This window comes from Pseudopipra pipra, chromosome W, assembly GCF_036250125.1.
Source record: "Pseudopipra pipra isolate bDixPip1 chromosome W, bDixPip1.hap1, whole genome shotgun sequence".
Taxonomy (NCBI): Eukaryota; Metazoa; Chordata; class Aves; order Passeriformes; family Pipridae; genus Pseudopipra; species Pseudopipra pipra.
Genome location: NC_087580.1, coordinates 31,978,230 through 31,996,820, shown reverse-complemented (window position 1 = coordinate 31,996,820; position 18,591 = coordinate 31,978,230). Strand labels below are relative to the sequence as shown.

The 18,591-nt window shown below is 54.1% G+C and overlaps 1 pseudogene; it reads left to right on the top strand.

Annotated features, from left to right (window-relative positions):
- The window catches only part of LOC135405249 (zinc finger protein 91-like), a 360,615-nt pseudogene that overhangs the window by 172,385 nt on the left and 169,639 nt on the right, over positions 1 to 18,591 (top strand).

Genomic DNA, 18,591 nt, shown 5'->3' with positions numbered 1-18,591 from the left:
AACCCAAACCTCCCCTGGCACAGCTCAAGACCCAGCCCTCTTGTCCTACTGCTGCTTCCTGGCACAACAGCCCCACCCCCACCTGGCTCCAACCTCCTGGCAGGGACTTGCAGACAGTCAGGAGGTCTCCCCTGAGCCTCCTCTTCTCCAGCCTCAACATCCCCAGCTCCCTCAGCCTCTCCTCACACCACTTGTGCTCCAGAGCCCTCCTGCCTTCCAGCACATCAACACACCCCCAGCTTGGGGTCACCTGCACATTTGCTGATGAAATGCCTGGTTCTGCAGCAGCTGCAGATGCTCAAGGGGCAGCAGGACCAACTCAGGGGCCTGGGGGGGCTGTGGAGGGGCTTTGGGGATTGGGGGCACAAACCAGTACAGACCAGTACAGACCAGTACCTCCTCACTGCTCCCCAGATCTCTCCTGGAGCTGGGCCACGTTGTCCTGAGACATCTGAGCCCCCCCCCAGTGCCCTCTCAGCACAGCCCAGTGCCCCCAGTACAGCCCATTGTGTTCCTGTCCCAGGGTGCCAGGTGATCCCTCTTGGGGTGGGGTTGGAAGGGATTTGGCGGGGGGGGGGGGTCCTAGGTGAGATTTGGGGGGATCTGGGGAGTTTGGGTGGGGATTTGGGGGTCTTGGAGGCATTGGGGTTTCAAAGGGATCTGTGGGGGGAGGGGATTAAATGGAAAATGGCGGTTAGGGAACATTTGGGAGGGGTTAATAGAGCCTGGAGTGGAAGAGGAGGGGCTGCACCACAAGCAGGTGAACCCTGAGATCCCCTTTGGTGTCCCCAAGACCCTCTTGGTGTCCCTAATTCCCCTCTTGACACCCCAAGATAACCCTGGTGTCTCCAGCATCCCCAGGGCCTCTCCCTGGCCATTATTCCCCCCTTGACACCCCCAATTTCACTGTCCACAATCCCCTCCCCACTGTCCCCAAACCCCATCCCTGATGTCCCCAACCCTCCATCTCATCCCAGGAGACCCCCTTGGACCCTCTGACCACAAAAACACCCTCCCACTACACTCACAGAAAGGCCAAGGGCATCTGGGGACACACTGGGGACAGTTAAGGGGATTTGGGGGCACTGGGTGATTACTGGGGGATACTGGGACACACTGGGGGGAACCAGGGGGCACTGGGAGGGACTGGAGGGTTACTGAGGGATGCTGGGAGGGCACTGGGAGGGACTGGGGAGGTACTGGGGGATTACCAGGACACAAGGGGAGACACTGGCAGGTTACTGGGCCATACTGGGGGTTACTGGGTGCTCACTGCAGGATCACTGGGCCATCCTGGGGGCCAGTGGGAGGTCACTGGGACACACTGGCTGGTCACTGAGGGGGTTACTGGGCCATACTGAGAGTCACTGGGAGGTCACTGGGCGATACTGAGGGGCACTGGGATCCCCTTACCCAGATGTGCTACATCTCCCCCCGGATTTTGGGCCACAGGACCCCTCCCCTGAGGGCTGGGAGATTCCCTGAACCCCACTGCTGGGCTTTAGAGGACACCCGGGCCCCCCTGTCTGTGGAGTCTCTGTGTGCTGAGTTTTGGGGGTCTCTGGGGTTCGAGGGGGGAATTGGGATCCCCTTTGCCTGGGCTCGGTTCGCTGGGCTGGCAGAGACGTTGTAGTGGGATGGGAAATGGCCTTATAGGAGTTTTAGTTGGCCGTGGCCAGGCAGGACTGACACGGAGACCCCATAAAACCCAGGCAAAACTCCTGAAACCCCCTCAGAAATTCACCTCTGGACCCATCAAAACCTCCTCAAAAACACCTCAAATCCCCTCAGAGTCCTCATCTCCCCCCCAGGACCCCCTAAACCCTCTCAGTGACCTGCAAAACCCACCTGGGACCCCCAAGCCCCTTCAGAGACCTCAAAAACCCCCTCAGGGACCCTCAAAACCGTCTGGGACTCCATAAATCCCCCTAGAAACCCACAAAACTGCTTCAAAGACACCCCTCCCCCCAAAGCCCCCAGGACCTCCCAATTCCCTCGGAAACTCCAAAACTCCCTCAGGGATTCCCAAACCCATTGAGGGACCCCCCAGAACCTCCTCAGGGACCCCTAAAAGCCCCTAAGGGACCACAAAACCACACAACAGCAGAAGAACTTTCTGTAAAGGAAGGGAGCAAAGAACCTGAGAAGGAGGAGACCAAGGAAAAACTGAAGCAAAGCAATAAAATCATCCTGGCGCTTGCAGTTTTTTCCTGACCTTTTTCTCACTTTTCCTTTTTTTAGGGTTCTTTTTTTCGTTGGGTGGTTTTGAATTTTTTTTCCGAGGGACTTTCCCAGCAATCGAATCGAACATCCGGGTTCTTGGGAGGCCTCCCGAGCCCCGCGGCCCCCGAGACGGTTCCAAGGCCCTGCGCTCTGACCCTCGGGAACCCCCGATCCGCCGCGCTAAACCCTCCCGAGCCCTGCAGCCTTTCCCCCCACAGCCGCGCTCCCCGCAGCCCCCGAGGGGATCCCCAGACCCCGCTCTCCCGCACCCCCCGCCTGCACTCAGAGCTCACCGACCGACCCGCCGCCATCACCGATTCCCGGCAGCCAACGCGGCAGGGGCGGGGGCGGGGCTGCGGGGGCGTGGCCGCGCGCTGATTGGCTGCGGCGGCGTTCTCTGAACGCGGTGCGCGCGCAGCCGGGACTCGGTGATGGCGGCGGGGCCTGCGGTTCGCTCTGAGTGCTGTGAGTCCCCCCGGGGGGCTCGGGAGGGTTTAGCGGGGGGGTTCGGGGATAACCGAGGAGGTTTTGAGGGGTCCCTGAGGGAGTTCGGTGTCCTGAGGGGACTCAGGGGGTGGTTGAAGGTTCCTGAAGGGGTTTGGGGGTCTCTGAGGGGGTTTTGGTTTCTGAGGAGAATTGGGGGGTGCCAGGTGGGGTTTGGGGGTCTCTGAGGGGGTTTAGGGGTCCTGGCGGGACCATTTAGACAGTTTGGGGGGCTCTAGGGGGTTTACGGGGTCTTAGACGGTTTTGAGGGTCTCTGAGGGGGATTGGGGGGTCCCTAAAGGGGACTGGGGGGTCCCAGGTGGGTTTTGCGGGCCACTGAGAGGGTTTAGAGGGTGCTGGGGAGGGATGAGGTCTCTGAGGGCATTTGAGGGGACCTTGAGAAGGTTTTGATGTGTCGAGGGGGGGCTTTCAGGGGTTTTGAGGGCATTTTGAGGGGTCCCCTAAAGCCCAGCAGTGGGTCCAGGGGGTCCCCCAGCCCCAAAAAGAAGAGGTCCTAGGGATGGCCCCCAAAATCCGGGGGGGGGGAAATGTACCACATCCGGGTAAGGGGATCCCTAGACCCCAGTATATCCCAGTGACTTTCCAGTGACCCCTTCAGTGACCACCCAGTGTGTCCCAGTGACCTCCCACTGCCCCCCAGGATGACCCAGTGATCCTCCAGTGAGCACCCAGTAACCCCCAGTATGGCCCAGTAACCTGCCAGTGTCTTCCCGTGTGTCCTGGTAATTTCCCAATAACCCCCCAGTCCCTCCCAGTGCCCTCCTAGTGTCCCTCAGTTCCCCCCAGTGTGTCCCAGTATCCCCCAGTAATCACCCAGGGCCCTGCAAAGCCCCCCAACTCTCCCCAATGTTTCCCCAGATGCCCTTGGCCTTTCTGTGAATGTGTGGGGGGGTGTTTTTGTGGTCAGAGGGTCCAGGGGGGGCTCCTGGGGTGAGATGGAGGGTTGGGGACATCAGGGATGGGGTTTGGGGACAGTGGGGAGGGGATTGTGGACAGTGGAATTGGGGGTGCCTAGGGGGGAATTAGGGCTATGGGAAGTCCCTGGGAACATTGGAGACACCAGGGGGACCTCGAGGTGTCAAGGGAGGAACTGGGGACACCAAGAGGGTCTTGGGGACACCAGGGGGGGTCTCAGGACTCACCTGCTCTTGGTGCAGCCCCTCCTCTGCCCGCCCAGGCCTCATTAACCCCCCCCAAATGTCTCCTAACCTCCATTTTCCCTTTAATCCCCTCCCCCCATAGGTACCTCTGACCCCCCAATGTCCCCAAGACCTCTTTTAACTTCCCTAAAGGCACTCAAAACCCCCAAATCCCCATCCAATCTCCTCAGATCCCCCCAAATCTCCCACAGCCCCCCCTCAAATCCATTCCAACCTCCCCAAAGAAGGATCACCCACACCCTGGGACAGGAACACAGTGGGCTGTACTGGGGGCACTGGACTGTACTGGGAGGGCACTGGGGGGGCCTCAGGTGTCTCAGGACAACGTGGCCCAGCTCCAGGAGAGATCTGGGAAGCAGTGAGGAGGTACTGGTCTGTCCTGGTCTGTCCTGGTCTGTCCTGGTCTGTACTGGTCTGTCCTGGTTTGTACCCCCAATCCCCAAAGCCTCTCCCCAGCTCCCCCAGGACCCTCCCGGACCCCAAAGCCCCCCAGGCCCCCTTCAGGCCCCTGACTTGGTCCTGCTGCCCCTTGAGAATCTGCAGCTCCTGCAGAACCAGGCATTTCTTTGCTCCCCACAGGGTCGTTCCCACACCCAGAATGGAATCTGGAGGCAGCAGGATGTGCACAGTGCTCCCATTTCCTACAGTGCAAAGGGACTGCAGGGAATGATTCCCCTGCTCTTGCAAATCTGCCAAAACCTGCAGGGCACAGAAGGGAGAGCTTCAGGAATTTGCTGACCTTGGGAGTGGAGCTCACAGGGTATTGAGAGGAACATATCCCTCAAATACAATCTCTCTGCATACACAATATCTGTCTGGACAGGCAGATAAAGCAATAATCAGATATATTCTGTATCATATATATGGCACATATTCTATAGAATCCATCCTTAGCTATTGTATGATAGATCTACAAGATATTACAAATAATAAGCAATAATAAGGCAAGTGTCCTCCTTAGGGACACACACTTCAGAAGGGAACTTGCACTTGACCCCCTCCATATTCAGCTTTGAGCCACCTTGTGCCACAGAGGGGGACAGAGCTCCTGTGGAACATTCTATTCCACTGACACAGAGCAAGGAATAAACCCAAGCTATTGCCTGGGTTTGTCCCCTGGGGGTCTCTGCAGCAGCAAGCACAGCCCCACACTGACTGCTCTGGGCTGTGCAGGCATTTGTGGTTCTGCCTGTCTCACACACACACAAAAGTCTGGTGTAGTGCTGCCCTCAGGAACACCCCCCCCCCCCCTTGCTCCAGCTAAAGCCGTGGAATTTGTCTTTGTTTCCCTTGGGTTCAGGGTCAGGCTGTGCCTGTGTCCAGCCCAGAGGCTCAGAAAAGCATTTCTCCCATCCCACTGCAATCTGCTGCTGCAGACAGGACCCAGGCACTGGTGGCACTGGGAGTGAACAGCAGAGTGTTTCCAGGGGCTCTCTGAAGGAACACAAGTGTCCAAAGAAACCAGCACAAGTGTCCACAGAACTCCCAGTCCTTCATCCCTGAATAAGCTTGTTCAGCCCAGGAAAAACTGTCTAAGTTTTATTTCCATGGAAGGAGGTTTTTCCCACTTTAACACCAGTTTAGTTCCAAACCAGTTTCTTCATTTCCTCCTCCCAATTTCCCTGAAGGACACTGACAGGGGCCATGGACACTGACAGGGATCACAGTTTGTCCCTTGGCCATACAGCTCCTGCTGTTTGGCAGCACAGGAGAGGTTAATTAGAGCCCAGGCTCCAATCCCAGGGCGCCCCTTGAAGATGAGCTTGAAATCAAACGACTTTGCTGCTGGAGGGTTAAATTCAGTCCCCATCACCTTTTTTGGGGCTGAATATTCATATTTTGGAGTATTTTTTAGCTGAATCTCAACTTTTTGCAGTTTAGGGTAGAGAGGGTCTTCTTGCTATTTCTGAGAGGTTTTTTCCTGAATCTTGGTGGTTTGGGTTTTTCTGGGCTGAATCTTGGTGTTTTGGAGTGTTTTATGGTCACAGGATGCCTGGTGAGTTCTAGAGATGGACTTGGGCAGGAGGAACCCCCAAGCCAACGCGCTCAGCCCTTGTTTTCCCCCCATCAGGATTTGTCCTTCCCAAAGCTTGGGCGGATGGAGGAGGAGGCTGCGAGGAAGAGGAAGATGCCTTGGGCCCCCCAGGCAGGTGAGGAGGAAGTCAGTGTCCCTTTGGGCGGGTGTTGTGCTGGCTCTGTCAGCCGAGCATGGCCCCGGCTGCAGGACAACCCCGCTGGCGCCGCCGTCCTGCCGGGGCCGGAGTTGGGGGGATGTCCTTGGCCTTCCCTGTGGGCCGGAGGCAAATCCCCTCCCTGTCCTTCTTGCTTCCTGCCCCAGGCCCCGAGCTGAGGACGGAGAGCCCGGAGGACAAATCCCCCCGTGAGACCCTGGTGGGAGAGGCCGTTTTGAAGGGCTCCCCGGCGCAGGAAGGCAGCGGGGAGGGAAAGGGCCGGAGATCCCCCCACAGGAGGGGCTCCAAAGCCATCCCAGGGTGCTCTGAGGAGGAAAGACCCAGCCTGTGCCGGGAAGGTGGTTGGAGCTTGAGGCGGAGCTCTGACTTGGTGGTCCCTGAGCAGCCTCTAAGCAGAAAGAAGCCCTTCAGGTGCTTGGAATGTGGGAAGAGCTTCAAGAACAGCTCCCACCTGATCCGACACCAGCAGATCCACACTGGGGCACGTCCCTACGCATGTGGGGAATGTGGAAAGAGCTTCAACCAGAGCTTCCACCTGATCAAACACCAGCAGGTCCACACTGGGGAACGGCCCTACCTGTGTAATGATTGTGGGAAGAGCTTCAAGAACAGCTCCAACCTGATCCGACACCAGGCCATCCACACTGGGGAACGGCCCTACACATGTGGGGAATGTGGAAAGAGCTTCAGGGACAGCTCCAGCCTCCGCACCCATCAGCTCATCCACACTAGGGGACAGCCCTACAAGTGCTTGGAATGTGGGAAGAGGTTTAAGACCAGCTCACATCTCCACAGGCATGAGCGGATGCACACGGATGAGAGGCCCTTCCGCTGCACTGACTGCGGGAAGGACTTCAAGCACAACTACCACCTCAGCACCCACCGGCGCATCCACACCGGGGAAAGGCCCTACAAGTGTGGGGAGTGTGGGAAGAGCTTCCCCCACAGCTCTACCTTGACCAAACACCAACGGACCCACCAGTAAGAGAAGCCCTACCAGTGCCCTGACTGCGGGAAGAGCTTCGGCCGCTGCTTCCACCCCGAATGAAGCCCCTGATGTTGAGGCAACCCCTGGAGTCCAGTGACTGTCAGTCCATCCCTTTCGACCACAAAGGGCCAGTCCCCTTTCCCTGGGGCAGCTTTTTCCAATAGAACCCTTCTTGGAGGGGTGTGTGGAGATTCCTGCCTTGCCTGGGGACCCCCCAGGGTCACTGCTGGAGGTTGAGAGCAGAGATCTCCCCACGAGCGTTGGTCTGGGGGAGTTCCATCCATCTCTAATTAAGAATTATTGCTTTTTTGCCAGCTTGAGTAGAATTGCTTCAACAATTGCTTTAGTGTAGAGCACTGTCCTGTCTTATCCTGTACTCCTGGTAGTTTTAGTGTTTGTCTTGTGCAGTAAATAATTCTGATGAAGATCTTTTGTCTGATCATTTGGAACCCTAAATAAATTCCTTTCTATCAATAGATCTGATTTGCCATCGTTAAAACCTGGGGAACAAAAGTGGTTCAGTCACACCCCTGTAATTCCTCTAAACAAACTGTTGGCATAATCCAAGGCTGAGATTGGATCCAGCAGCCTCCAGAACCCCACAGGAAGTTGGGAGCTCAGGGGGGCCACCCCCTTTTGCCAACCCCCCTGTGCCGAAAGACCCCCATGGGACCATCTGCTCCACCAGACCCGCCTTTTCCACCCTTCTCCCTGTTCCTTCCACTTTTCCATAGTCTCCTCAATCCCCACCCCCCCCGGATTACTCTGGGGGTCCCAAGCCCCATTTTTCCCCTCCTCTCACATCTTCCACTTCATCCCCTCAATCCCCAGCTTCATCCAACGCAGTTTGGGGTCCCACCACCCCAAAAAAAGAGGTCAGGTGGGGTCCCCCAAATCCTCTCCCCGTTGCCCCCCAATAACCAGGACTGGAGAGAACTGGGAAGCTTTACTGGGATCACTGGGAGCAACCGGGCAGAGTCAGAGTGACAGCAGGGGAAGGGGGGACACACGACCCCCCAAAATCCTCACGGAGACGGGGGGGTCCAGGCTGGGCCCGAGGCCCTGGGGAGGGGCTGCGGCCGCCACTGGCTCAGGAGCTCTGTGGGGAGAGAAAAGGGGGTGACACCGGGGTGGGGGGACAGGGGGGACACCGGGATACACCGAGACCCCGACTGGATCCAGTGGGACCAGAACTGGGGCAATGGGGATCATACTGGGAGCACCTGGCAGCACGTTGGAGGCAACTGGGATATACTGGGAGTGACTGGAACCACAGTAGGGGTGACTGGGAGCAACTGGAACCACACTGGGGGCAACAGGGATCATACTGGGAGCAGCTGGGCCCCTACTGGGTCATACTGGGATCATACTGGGAGTGACTGCAATAATCCTGGGAGTGTGTGAGAGGGACTGCAGCCATACTGGGGATGAGTGGGATCAAACTGGATTTGTACTGGAAGTGTCTGGAAGTCACTGGTATCATACTGGTGGCAACTGTGATTGTACTGGGATCATACTGGATCAGACTAGGATCATACTGGGAGCAACTGGTTCTATGCTAGGGGCAACTGGGAGCTACTAGGATCCCACTGGGAGGAAGTGGGAGCAACTGGGACCATGCTGGGCAAAACTGGGATCATAATGGGAGCAACTGGGCCCACAGTGAGGGTGGCTGAGGTCATACTGGGAGTGACTGGGAGCATTCTGAGGGCAGTTGGGACCATGTTGGTGCAACTGGGATATACTTGGAGCAAGTGGGATCACACTGGAATTGACTGGGATCATACTGGGAGGCACTAGGACCCCACTGGGGGTGACTGGGAGTGGCTGTGAGCAACTGGGATCATACTGGAAGCTACTGGGAGCAACTGGGAGTGAGTGGGACCACACTGGGGGCAACTGGGATATAGTAGGAGAGACCAGGAGTGACTGGGATCATACTGAGAATGACTGGGAGCGTACTGGGAGTGACTGGGGGTTCACTGGGGAGCATGGGAGCATGCTGGAGGCAACTGGGATATACAAGGAGTGGCTGGGAGTGACAGGGATCATACTGGGAGCGTCTGGAACCCTGCTGGGGGCAACTGGGATCCTACTGGGAACAGCTGGGCCCCTACTGGGGTCCTGTTGGGGTCTTACTGGGAGTGACTACAATACTACTGAGAGTGTGTGAGAGGGACTGCAGCCATACTGGGGATGAGTGGGATCAAACTGGCTTTGTACTGGAAGTGTCTGGAAGTTACTGGGATCATACTGGGGATGACTGGACTCATACTGGGATCATACTGGGAGCAATTGGGACCATGCAGGGGGCAAATGGCATCCTCCAGGGAGTGACTGGGAGTGACTGGGGCCATACTGGACTCAGAGTGGGAGTCCCTGAGAGTGAAAGGAACCATCCTGGGGGTGGCTGGGAGCAACTGGGACCACCTTGGGGGCAACTGGGATCCTATTGGGAGTGACTGGCAGTGACTGGGATCATAGTGGGAGTGACCAGCACCATACTGGAATTATAGTGGGAGTGACTGTAAAGGACCAGGATCAAACTGGGAGTGACTGGAACTACACAGGGGGGAATTGGGAGCCAGTGGGGCCAGGCTGGAAGCCAACTGGGAACATCCCTGGAGCAACTGGGATCATGCTGGAAGCAACTGGGAGTAACTGGGAGTGACAGGGTGCATGCTGGAGGCAACTGGCATAAACTGGGAGTGACCAGGATCATCCTGATGGAAACTGGAACCATCCTGGGGCAAGTGGAAGTAACTGGGTGTGACTACGAGCATGCTGAGAGCAACTGGGATATACTGGGAGTGTCTGCAACCATCCTGGGGGTGACTGGGACCACATGGGGAGCGACTTGGACCATGCTGGGGGCAACTGGGAGGAACTGGGAGTGAATGGATCTACAGTGGGACAACTGGGATTGACTGGGACCATACTGGGGGAAGACTGGGATCATACTTGGATTGACTGGATCTATGCTGGAGGCAACTGGGAGAAACTGGGACCATGCAGGGGGCAACTGCAATCGTACTGGGATCATAATGGGATCAGAGCAGGATCATAATGGGAGCAACTGGGTCTGTGCTAGGGGCAACTAGGAGCAACTGGGATCACACTGGGAGGAACTGGGAGCTACTGGGACCCTGCTAGGGACAACTGGGATCATACTGGGAGCAACTGGGCTCACAGTGAAGGTGGCTGTGTCATACTGGGGGTGACTGGGAGCATTCTGAGGGCAGCTGGGACCATGTTGGCACAACTCATCACCGGTTGCCAAAGTCATCACATACCTAAAATAAACCTGAAACTCTGCTTTTCAGTTAACCTGCTGGCTTGCAGTCAAATTATCAGGCAATGCAATTACAAACTACTAGAAGAGGATCAAAACTGCATTCAGCAGGTGTTTTTTGGAAAAAAAATCCTAAAATTTCCTGGTGTTGCCAATCAAAACAGCTGTTTAAATTACACTTTTATGAATCCCAAAAATCCAATGGGATTGAACAAGCTCTTGGTAGAAGACAACCTGCTGGCATATCTAAATCATCTTTTGATTTGCTGCAACATTACAAAACAGACATTTACTTGGAACTGGCAAAATCAGCATGAAAAATCTAATAGACTAATATGGGAGTTGGTTGTTGTGAGGAGAACAAAGTTTCCTGGTCTTCAGCTGATATTGCCAAAATGACAAATTTAAGTATCAACAACAGTATCTCAGATGTATTTTGGAGCTCAAGCCGTCCATCAAAGTGTTTACTGGCAACAATGGGAACACTAATCCTGATTTTCAATCAGAGAGTTTATTCATTGTTCTAACCAAATATACTTGGAGTTATATTTGGGTTTAATAGTGCTAAAAAGCCATACAGATTCTCTGCCAGTAAAATAAGGGACTGGGAAAAACACTGTGACCACTTCTCTCCCCACACCACCCAGTGGCAAACACAAGAGACCCATGTGTAGGCTTGTGTAGGTTGCACTGACAAATATTAATTAGGTATTTTACTTAGAGAGTCTCTTCACTGGGTAGCAAAATAAATCTTCTGGGAGGAAAATTCTGTGATTTTCCACAGAAATTTTTGTTGTCGGGTTCCAGTGACAATGCCTAATTAACATCCATTTATATCCCAACCATTACTGACCTTTCGCTGGACTTTGTTAACTACTGAGACAAATACTCAAGACCTCTGTGTTTGTTTTTCACCGTTTAAAATTAGTTTACAACAGAAGGAGCTGCGAAAACATCCTACAGTTTTCTTCAAAAACTTTAAAGTCAAAGAAAGACTACGGAATTACAAGACAAATCTTAAAACTTTTTCTTCATCTTCTTTTCAGGCAGGCCAAGATCAGAGCCATTGTGCTGTCTACTCTATTATACGGATCTGAATCATGGGTCATCTACGGCCACCACCTATGTCTCTTAGAACGCTTCCATCAACGCTGCCTCCGAACAATCCTAAACATCCACTGGTCAGATTATGTGACCAATACATCTGTTCTAAAACAAGCAGCAGTCACAAGTATTGAGGCCATGTTGCTGAGAACACAGCTGTGCTGGGCAGGGCACATCTCCAGGATGAAGGACCACTGCCTCCCTAAGATCCTCCTTTATGGTGAACTTGCCACTGGCTGCCGCAAGAGAGGAGCCCCAAAGAGAAGATACAAGGACTCCCTGAAACAACATCTCAGCCTTGGCCATATTGATCACCAGAACTGGTCTGCTCTGGCCTCCAATCGGGAGGCCTGGAGACACACCATCTATAACGCAGCTGTCTCCTTTGAGAACACACACAGGATCACTCTTGAGGAGAAAAGACAACGCAGAAAGAACCGTGTCTTGCAGAATATACCACCTAAGGAGTCTTTCTGCTGTGCCTTTTGCAATCTGTTATGTCTATCTCGTATTGGCCTCATTAGCCACCAGCGTGCCTGTAATAAATGTGGATAGAGCCTTCTTTGTTCACGAAGCCTGGCCATGATGATGATGAATGTTGTTATTGTGAATCTCTAATTCAGTCACTGTTAAAATTGTAGCAAATGCTATTGAACCAGTTGATAACTGTTCAACTGGTCAATGGTTAAGTGCTACTAATCTCTTTTGCCCCCTTATCTTTGGATCCAAATCCTTTGTGCCCTGACCCTCTTGCATCCCAAGGCTCTGTGTAAATCATTCCCTTTCATAAAAATATATATTTTTTTCGTGACTTCCACTTTAAAATCTTCCTCCTTCGCTAAATTACAAAACAACTCCAATTAAATGTTGATGTCTTGCAGACAATTAAGGAAAGAAAAATAATTTGTTTTTCAGTGTTTTAATGGGTCCCACAGTGTGTTTGGAGCTGCATCAGCTGTCAGTCCAAGATGGGCCATGTCAGAACTGGTGAGGTTGGGGGGTGAGGAGCAAGGTTGATCATCCAGGGTCAGTGTGGATCTCCTGAGGAGACACTCAGCATCAAGATCACTTGGAGAACACCTCTATCACCCCCTCCCTGATTTAAAAAATAGCCATAATTGAACTAAAAAAAAAAAGTACAAACTTTGAAGACTTGTTTTGAAACTGCCTTAAAGACAGTTAAAGGAAGACAAAGAGATCCTGAGGGATTTCTGCATTTTAATGAGCCCCACGGTGTGTTTGCAGCCCAGCCCGTGATCCTTGCGGTTCTGAGAGAAGATTGAAGCAGCTGCTGAAGAAGTCAGAAGCCAAAGTCCAAGTGCCTTGAAGCATTGCTGGGCCCCACTGAGGGCAGGCACTGACAAAGCCTCCCCAGGGACTCCTTGGAGCAGCTCCTTGGAGGCCAGGAGTGCAGGCAGACAAAGGCTCTGGGCAGGCCCCTGCAATGCTGAGCAAAGCCTGCCTTGGTTTTGTGGAGCACAAAGGCCAAGGCCTGAGCCCCAGGCCCTGGCCCAGCAGATCCTGTCCCTCCCGGCTGGCTCAGGGCTGTTTGGGGGGCACTGGGATGGGAGGGGGAGCAACAACAAAGGCCCAAAACTGGGCAACCCCTGCCAGGCTCCTGAGGGAGGGGCGAGGCAGAAACCAAGGGCAGAACCTGCCAGGCAAGTTGGTTGTGGTGGCCTGAGTGGCAGAGGCAGCTGCCAGAGGCAAGGGGACAAAGGCCTGGGTGCCTTTGGGCCTTGCAGCCCTGCCAGAGCCCTTGGCCATCTCTCCTGCAGGCTGTCCTGCCCTGGCCCTGCTGCTGCTCTGGCCTTGCAGGCTGCACACACCCCTCCTGCTTTCCCACCCCCTCCCAGCAGCATTTCTAGACCCTCCCTGATGTCTCTGCACCAGCTCTGGCTGTTGCCATGTGCACTTGGCCTTCTGAACTTGGATCCTGAGCCCCTGTGCCACAGGACATCCCTCCCAGAGCCCAGGCCCTTCTCCTGGGGGTCACTGCAGAGCTGAGCAGATCCAGGTCACCTCCCATTCCTCTGCCAACCCCCTGGGCCTGCTCTGAGCCCTCCAGGTCCTTGCCCTGCTCCCAAGGGCTGTGGGGGTGCTTAATGGTCAGGGCTTGGGTTTAGAGCTCAGAGTTGGGATTAGGCAAAACTTTGGGAGGTTTGTTGTTCTGCTGGCAGTGTCTGGTTCATGATTAGGAGAAGAGATTTTTAGGCTGGGTTAGGATTAAAGCTTGGCTTTTCATACTGGTAATACAGGTTTGGGATTGGGGTGGGCACTGGAGTAAAAATAAGACTCTGGAGTTCTGGGTTTGGACTTTTTCTGGTTTGGAATTAGAGCAGTGGACTCCTTTCAGTGGGAGGGGCAGAAATTTTGGGTAGTGTTGGGGCTTGAGGTTACAAAGAGGATAAAGGTCCATCAGGAATGTTTTCACAGTCAGTGTTTCAGCACCCTCAGCATTCCCTGAACCTGTTTTTACCTCATCAAAATCTTTCCTCTCTCTTGGACAAGCCCCTCTTTCCTTCCCCAAATATCCAATCTTTTTTGTCCCAGTTCCTCCTAATCTCCCCCAAACTTTCATCTGGGTGGGCTCAGTGATGACACTGTGCAACCACCTGGAATCAAGGGGCCATTGTGGCACTGCAGGGCCTAATGGAAACCAAGGAACACAGGGACACTGTGAAATCTTGTGGAATCAGGGGACCATTTAACATCTGGGGCCTTGTGGAACAAAAGGAATCCAGAAACCTTTTGGAACCTCATGGAACCAGGGAGCCATTGTGTCACTGTGGAGCCTCATGGAAACAAAGAAACTCTGGGACACGGTGGAACCTCATAAAATCAAGGGGCCACTGCAACACTACAGGGCCTTTTTGGAGTCAAATGGACTTTGGGACACTGGGGAATCCTATGGAATCAAGGGGCCATTGTGACACTGGGGAAACTCGTGGAAAAATTGAACCAAGGGACACTGTGCAACTTCATGGAATCAAGGGGTCATTGTGACACTGAGGACAGCACATGGACTTAAGGGATCACTGTAACACTACAGGGCATTATGGAGCCAAAGGAACCCCGGGACACTGTGCAGCCTCATGGAATTGGGGTTCCATTTTGTCACTGCACAACCTTATGGAATCAAGAGACCATGAGGCAGGGCCTCATGGAAATGAAGGAACCCTGAGACACTCTGCAAATCAAGGAAGCATTGTGACATTGAAGGCCCTATGGACCCGAGGACACTGTGGAAACTCATGGAATCCAGGAGTCATTTCGGCACTACAGGGCCCTCTGGAGCCAAAGGAGCCCATGGACAAATTGGAACCTCATGGAATCAAGGTGCCATTGTGACACTACAGGGTCTTATGGATGCAAAGGAGCACAGTGACTCTGTGGAATCTTGTGGGGTGAAGGGCCATTGTGACACTGAAGAATCCCATGGAATCCAGAGGCCATTGTGACCAGGCACTATGGAGCCAAAGGGACCCTGGGACACTGCAGAACCTCGTAGAAACAAAGGAACACCCAGACACTGTGAAACCTTGTGGTACCAAGGGACCATTTTCACACAGTTTAAGCTCATTAAATCAATGATTTTTGGTGACACCGAGGGGCTCCTGGAACCGAAGGGCCCCTGTGACCCTGAAAGGTTTGCTCAGCATTTTGCCTGGTGCCTTCTTGCCCTGAAGGTTTCTGGCCATCAGGCTGGAGCTGAGGGGGTTGGGCAGGTGCCTGAGGAGGGGGTAGAACAAGGGCTGTGTCCAACTGTGCCAGGAGGGCTGTGCTGGGCAAGGATGAGGAGGCTGCAGAAAACAGTGGCACTGGGGAGGTGAGAGGAGCAGGTGGAGAGACCTTGTGCCTGCCCACGCTGGGCAGGAGCTGCCCCAGGATGGCAGCTCTGAAGCACTCCCAGGATGTCCCTGTGAACAGGAGGGGAAGACTGGATCTAAAAATGAAACCTGGAAAGCAGAGAGCAGGAGTGTCATGGGGACACACTGTAGGAGAGTTGCAGCCCTGGAGCAAGGTCACAGAACAAGTGACCCAGTACATGCAGTGCCCTCAGAAGATGCCACAGCATCCTGGAGATGCTGGAAGGGATCCCAGCTCTGCTTCACAAGTTCCCAGGGCCTGTCCCTGCCTGTGCTCCAAGGGCTTCCAGCCCACAGGACTGTGCTCAGAGAGCACTCAGGCCTTACAGTGAGAAAGGGGCTCAGGAGGACAGTGTGGAAGTGGCAAGAGAGCAGCTCTGCAAAGACCAAGCACTGCTGCTCCCTGGCAGTGCTGCTGGGCTGGGATTATTGTCCCCTTCCTGTTTGCAAATACACCCTGTCCTGCAGTGTGCTGTCCTTTAGGAACAGCTAAGAAGAAGGGTCTTTGACAAAGAAGGCACTGCAGGGTGTTTTATTTTGTTTAAATACTCAGCCAGTACAATTCATCATTTATACATCTCTGGGTAAAATTCAATGGGTAGACATGAAATTAGAAGGCAGATGCATAATAATATTTAATTGCACAGAAAATTATTGCACTAACAACCTGATGACCTCCACAAAAAACCTGAGCAGGAAGGCTGGTCCATTAAGGAGTCCCATTCTGAATGCTACACATCAGAAACCTGGCACATAATTGCTCCTGAAAAGCATCCAGTCATCATTTTTCTGAGGGCATCCTTGACCTCCTGGCTCCTGAGGCTGTAGATGAGGGGGTTCAGTGCTGGAGGCACCACCGAGTACAGAACTGATAGTGCCAGATCCAGGGATGGGGAGGAGATGGAGGGGGGTTTGAGGTGGGATAACAGGACAGTGCTGACAAATAGGGAGACCACGGCCAGGTGAGGGAGGCACATGGAAAAGGCTTTGTGCTGTCCCTGCTGAGAGGGGATCCTCAGCACAGCCCTGAAGATCTGCACATAGGAGAAAACAATGAAAATGAAACAACAGAACACTAAACAGGAACTAACCACAGTGAGCCCAATTTCCCTGAGGTAGCCTGAGTGTGAGCAGGAGAGCTTGAGGATGTGTGGGAGTTCACAGAAGAACTGGCCCAGGGCATTGCCCTGGCACAGGGGCAGGGAAAATGTGTTGGCTGTGTGCAGCAGAGCATCGAGAAACCCAGCAGCCCAGGCAGCTGCTGCCATGTGGGCACAAGCTCTGCTGCCCAGGAGGGTCCCGTAGTGCAGGGGTTTGCAGATGGCAACGTAGCGGTCGTAGCACATGATGGTGAGGAGGGAAAACTCTGCTGACATGAAGAACAGAAAGAAAAAGAGCTGTGCAGCACATCCTGTGTAGGAGATCGTTGTGGTGTCCCAGAGGGAATTGTGCATGGCTTTGGGGACAGTGGTGCAGATGCAGCCCAGGTCTGTGAGGGAGAGGTGGAGCAGGAAGAAGCCCATGGGGGTGTGCAGGTGGTGGTCACAGGCTACGGCGCTGAGGATGAGGCCGTTGGCCAGGAGGGCAGCCAGGGAGATGGCCAGGAAGAGCCAGAAGTGCAGGAGCTGCAGCTCCCGCCTGTCTGCGAATGCCAGGAGGAGGAACTGGGTGAGGGAGCTGCTGTTCCACATTTGTTGTTTCATGGTGTGGGTCTCTATTCAGAAAAGACGTGGAACAATTAAGACAGACCTCGCTGAGCAAAACCACTCCAGTTTTGAATTGAAAACCTGCCAAAATTAAATTTATTTCCTTTTCCTGCTTTATGTTGGCTGAGGGTGCTGTGAAGAGCAGGAGCTCTGCCCATGTGCTGCCGAGGACTCAGCTTTGCTCTGCTGCAGTGCAGACATGGAGCTGGTTTGCGACAGCTCTCATGATCACAGGGGATGTCACATGGAACCCAGCTTTGATGGAAAAGTTAAATTCCTGTACTTTTGTCTTGGAGCAATTTGGGCCGCAGAAGAGAGGCACAGAGTATCCTTAAAATAATTTTGAATGGGTTTTTTGGTTACAATCATAACACCGGGGGCAAATTTTTTTAGGGTCAAATTTTTCTTATGACAAATCTGACTAGTGTTGAGACAGGACATGCAGAAGGGCTGAGCTCTCCACTGCTTATTGCAGAGCCAGGAGAGCTGCAGTGCCTCTCAGTCTGTTTCTCATCTGCCCTGCACTTTCCCTTGGGCTGCCTTGAAGAGGACTTCACACACAGATTCATCCTTAAAAACCCCACCAAGATCTGTGCTGAGAGCAGGGCAGCGCTGCTTCAAAGGGCAGCTCTGGGTAGTGTCCCCTGTGCCAGCCCAGAGGTGCAGCTGTGCTGGACAGAGCAGGACAGGAGCCCTCCTGCAGAGAAGCCAAGGGCTGGGACAGGAGAGTGCCCACCCCCAAGGGAAGGCTCAGCACTGCCCAGGATCCTGTGCTCATTTCTGAGACTGCCTGAAATGTTCATGTCTGAGAGTAAAAGAGTTGGAATTTCAGTGCAGCCTCCTGAACTGAGAGAACAATGTCTCTGCTACAATGCCTGAGCAGGAAATTACCAGCAGGACTAACTCCTTTCCTGAAGCCCCTGTCTTTTCTGAGCTTTGCAAAAAATTCTCCATTCAATATGGTGTAGTGATCTGGAGCTGTGAGCAGGTCTGACCCTGTAACACTGAGACATGGAAAAGATCCTCCCTCAGCTGCCAGGTTTGCTCCTTGCCCACAGCCCTTCTGCCCCAGCCCTGGCAGCAGCTCCCCGGGCCGGCTGAGAGCTGCCCCTGGCAGGCAGCAGAGTCCCTGCCCAGCACAGTGCCCTGGGCTGCAGGACCCTGCTCTGCCCCACAGCCCTGGGCGCCCCTGGCTGCACCCCCGGCTTCACAGCTCTTCCAAAGTGCCCCAAAACAGCCCCTGCTCACCCATCCCATCAGCTGGGGCTGGGCCAGCTTTAGGAGATGCCTCCAGGAGCTGCCCCTGCACTGCCCTGCAGCCACAGACTCACCCTGTGCAGCCCTGCCAAGATTCCTCCTGCAGGGAGCTCTCAGCCCTCCTGCCAGTGCTGAGCCCCTTGAAGCTCTGTCTGTGCCCTGCTGGTGTCCCTGAGCTGCCCTGGCAGTGCCCTCAACCCTGCTGGGCTGTGCAGAGGAGCTGCTCACCAGCAGAGCTGTCTCTTTGAAGCTCTTCTTGCTTGCCAGGAGCTCCCTGTGTGCCAGGAGCCCAGCAC